The 3521-nt window shown below is 29.2% G+C and overlaps 2 long non-coding RNA genes across 3 annotated transcripts in view; one reads left to right on the top strand and one right to left on the bottom strand.

Moving 5' to 3' along the window:
• The window catches only part of LOC111458480, a 7751-nt gene extending 5970 nt beyond the window's left edge, over positions 1-1781 (top strand). Inside the window, exon 4 of the long non-coding RNA XR_002713127.1 lies at positions 1704-1781. This is a non-coding gene — a long non-coding RNA (uncharacterized LOC111458480). The remainder of the gene's footprint in view (positions 1-1703) is intronic.
• Positions 280-3521, bottom strand: part of LOC111458479 — a 5908-nt gene continuing 2666 nt past the window's right edge. The window contains exons 3-4 of one of the 2 annotated variants that reach the window (XR_002713126.1): positions 1753-1853; positions 280-486 (exon numbers count right to left, since the gene is read on the bottom strand). This is a non-coding gene — a long non-coding RNA (uncharacterized LOC111458479). Of the gene's footprint in view, positions 487-1451; positions 1854-3521 lie in introns of those variants that run through there. The other variant, XR_002713125.1, reaches the window with a different exon arrangement.

Here is a 3521-nt window from a genome sequence, read left to right as displayed (position 1 = left end):
TTTTTTTTTTTTTTTTTTTTTTTTTTCTTTCTTATCCCGAGAGCAAAGAGATGAAATGATGAAATCTCTTGGTATTATTGGTGGTTTTTTTGTTTCCTCTCTCTGGGGAAACGTACGGATATACCTTCGGGGATGGAATGTTCGTGATAACTATTTCTTTAAAAAAGAAAAGTTAAATTTTGAGTCATGAATTCTTAGAGAGAAACTATTTATTTATTATTATTTTTTTTTTTGTACTTTGATATCTAAAACTATTACAATAGTACTTTATTTTTTTTTATGGAAGAATTGGGTCCTTAATTACATCAAAAAGTTGAGTAGAAAAAAAATATGTTACACAACTTGATCTCTTAGGGAGGTTGATCTTCTAAATATTGTGCGTGCTCTCCCTTTCCGCTGATCTAGTATTCCTATAAATTCAAACTTGAACTTCTAATCGTCGTATTTAATAACACTAGGTCATACTGCACGTCGGTTCTTAGACATCTACGTTCTTAGACATCTACCAATATACGTAAAGACATCAATGACATTAATTGATATGAAGTATAAGAAACCCTTTCCTTCTATCTTGTCCTATCCTAAAATTAGAGGCTAAAAGTCACGTTTGCTTAATCTAATTCTTCTCTCTCCCTTGATTACTTATTGCTACTTGTTTTTTCTCTCAACGTTTAAAATATATATTCCTTAATTTATCTCTAAAATATTGATCTCTCTCCCTTCATTACTTATTTCTATTTATTTTTTCTCTCAACGTTTAAAATATATATTTCTTAATTTATTTTTCCCTCCTTTTTTCACTTCTAAGATTTCTCCCCCCAACTTTTTCACTTACACCTTTCCCTAACATTTTTATTTAAAATAAAAAACGCTATAAAAATAAGTCTTCTTATAGATAATTATCAAATAACATTCTTTTTTTTAGTTTTGTATAGAATGAAAAAAGAATGTTCAGTGGCATTTTCTGTTTTCTATCGATTAAAAAGTAGGGAGAGAAAAGAATAGAGGGTAGAAAAACCAATAACCAAAAATTTTCGGTTATCATACAAAGCCTCAACAATCTATTAAACTTTTAAATTTAAATTTTGGAATTGTAAGTGAATTTTAAAACTAAAACTCTTTCTTCAAAATTCATTTTCTTCTCATTCATTCATTTTTTTCCATCTTAGAAAATCTATTTTTCCATCTTAGGAAATCTTCTTAACTCATCTTTCTTTTTTGTTGCATCATTCATTCTCTTTTAAGTTTATCTCCAATTCTAAAAATATTTCCTAAACTTCAAGTACTTTGTAATGAAAGAAATACATTTGTAAATTAAAATTTTCTATTTTATTTAATTATTTTTTTTAAAAAAGAATAGAAATCCTATATAGCACCCTCCCACTTGAAAGTTAAAGATTACATATGAACGCTTATGCCGTATAATCATGTTAAATGGTCGGAACAAAAGATTGTATAAAGCCTAGTACTAAACTGAACCGTGTAGCCCTTTTATTAAGAAAAATGTTCTGCCAAATAGTTGTATAAACATAAGGGGAACACATCATATTTACCTTAATTGTTTTGAGCAAGAAATTTGAAATTATCTCATTACGAGCTTTCTGAAATGCTAGCACCAAATTATTGCTAAGATTATTGATCTTTTTGTTTAGAATTCTTGTTCTATTAATATGAATAATTTTGAGAATTTTCTGACTTTGTAGATGTGCAAGAAAGAGAAAAAGAAAGAAAAGCGTTGGTAGAGGAACAAACCTCTGCGACATGTTGCAGTTGCAATTACTTCGCTTCAAAGCTTTATGCCTCAAATTCAACATCAACGCGGAGTCCAGTTGTATATTGGTTCGAACTCATTCCTAAAAGATAGTGCAAGATGTAAACTATCGAAAAGTATGCACACAATAAAGCAACATGCAGAAGCTTTTAGTCTCAATGTTTTATTAACAATGTTTAAGTTTCGCTCATGACTCTCAAACCTATATTACTAGAAACAAGAAACGTGTACACAGCCCTTTTGATCAATCTTTCATGGTCAAAGTAACCAGGAATTTTATCAAATTCATCATGCAAATTTAAAAATGGTTAAAATCATTTTTGTCATAGCCATGTCAAAATTGAATTTGAATTTTTTTTAACCAAATTGAATTTGAATCATTTGATGCATGTTCTAAACTCACAAAAGCAGTTCAGCAATTTCAAAATCCCCTCTAAATATATATTTGACCATAACATTTATGGCTTCAATTAGACATCCAAACCAAACCAGTTACACCCTTGATGACCATAAGTTGATGGAGTACTTCGGACATGTAAAATACAAGTATAGAAGCGTATAAAACAAGTATTCATCATACTAACGTTTTAAAGATTAGTTAAATGATTCATCTAAAGAGATTTCTATCTATTTTAGAATTCTCAAACCACATTTGATAATCAAGGTTGTTAAAAGACACTCCTAATAGGTACAATCACTCTAAAAACTTTAACCAAATACTAAGTCTTCGCAACATACTTTTAGTCATCTACAAGTACTTGGTAAAATACAGACTATAGATGCTTCTAGTTTCTAGAATTCACATATCACCACAATCAAATATGTTAAACTTATTAAAACTAAATCACAAAAATGAAACAAATGAGAGAATACTGGCAGAGAGATATTAACAAGAGACTCGTTACTGTAGAGAGACTAGTACAAACAAGTGTGTGTGAAGAGAGTAAATTCGAGAAGGAAGGTAGTGTCACGAAAATTAGCGAGATAAAATGGGAACGAAGCGGGAGAAAGAAATGGTGCGAGAAGAGAAATTAACGAGAAAAAAACTGTCAAAAAAGATATTAGAAAGAGAAGAATTAGAGAACGAAAGTTTGACAAAGAAAGTGTTGAACAAAAAAAAAAGAAAAAAAGACATGAACTAATTTCTTTTTTTTGAAAATGGTGTTCTTACTTCATTGAAAAGAGTTTTAAAATAGTAACCAAACACAAACATCTGAATAGGAACTAGGAAGTGCTTCGGATCACTTAGACGGTCAAAAATGTTTATTAGAGAATGCACAAAACTTAAGTTGAGAATTACCTAAATTGTCTTGCGTTATATGAATATTATTTGGTTTCTATGACACTGTACATGCAACCTATTTCTTAAGTGTTGTACATGTGAGAAGATGTGAGTGGGATATTCTCAATAAAAAAATATTATATAGCGCAAGACCGAGATACATATTTCCCCTCTAGACAATATATAAAATATATCAATCATAATTTCCTCAGAAAAATATACAAGTTCTCTCATCTGTATGAAAATAAACGAGGATCTCTTCTTTAGAACTAAGGATAAGGAAAAAGTGAGTTTTTAGTTCAAATCCCTTAATAAAAGTTTGTTCCATCAAAATTTTCAACTCTTCAATTGTTTTGATTAAAGATTGTGGGGATTCCAACACTAATTCTTGGAGGACTTTCTTATCTCGACCTAATTGTGCAAAAAAAAAAAAAAAAAAAAAAAAAAAAAAAAAAAAAAAAAAAAAAC

The sequence above is a fragment of the Cucurbita moschata genome, unplaced genomic scaffold, assembly GCF_002738365.1.
Source record: "Cucurbita moschata cultivar Rifu unplaced genomic scaffold, Cmos_1.0 Cmo_Scf00021, whole genome shotgun sequence".
Lineage (NCBI taxonomy): Eukaryota > Viridiplantae > Streptophyta > Magnoliopsida > Cucurbitales > Cucurbitaceae > Cucurbita > Cucurbita moschata.
Note: the sequence above shows the minus strand (reverse complement) of the source record. Positions and strands in the feature narration are given on the sequence as shown.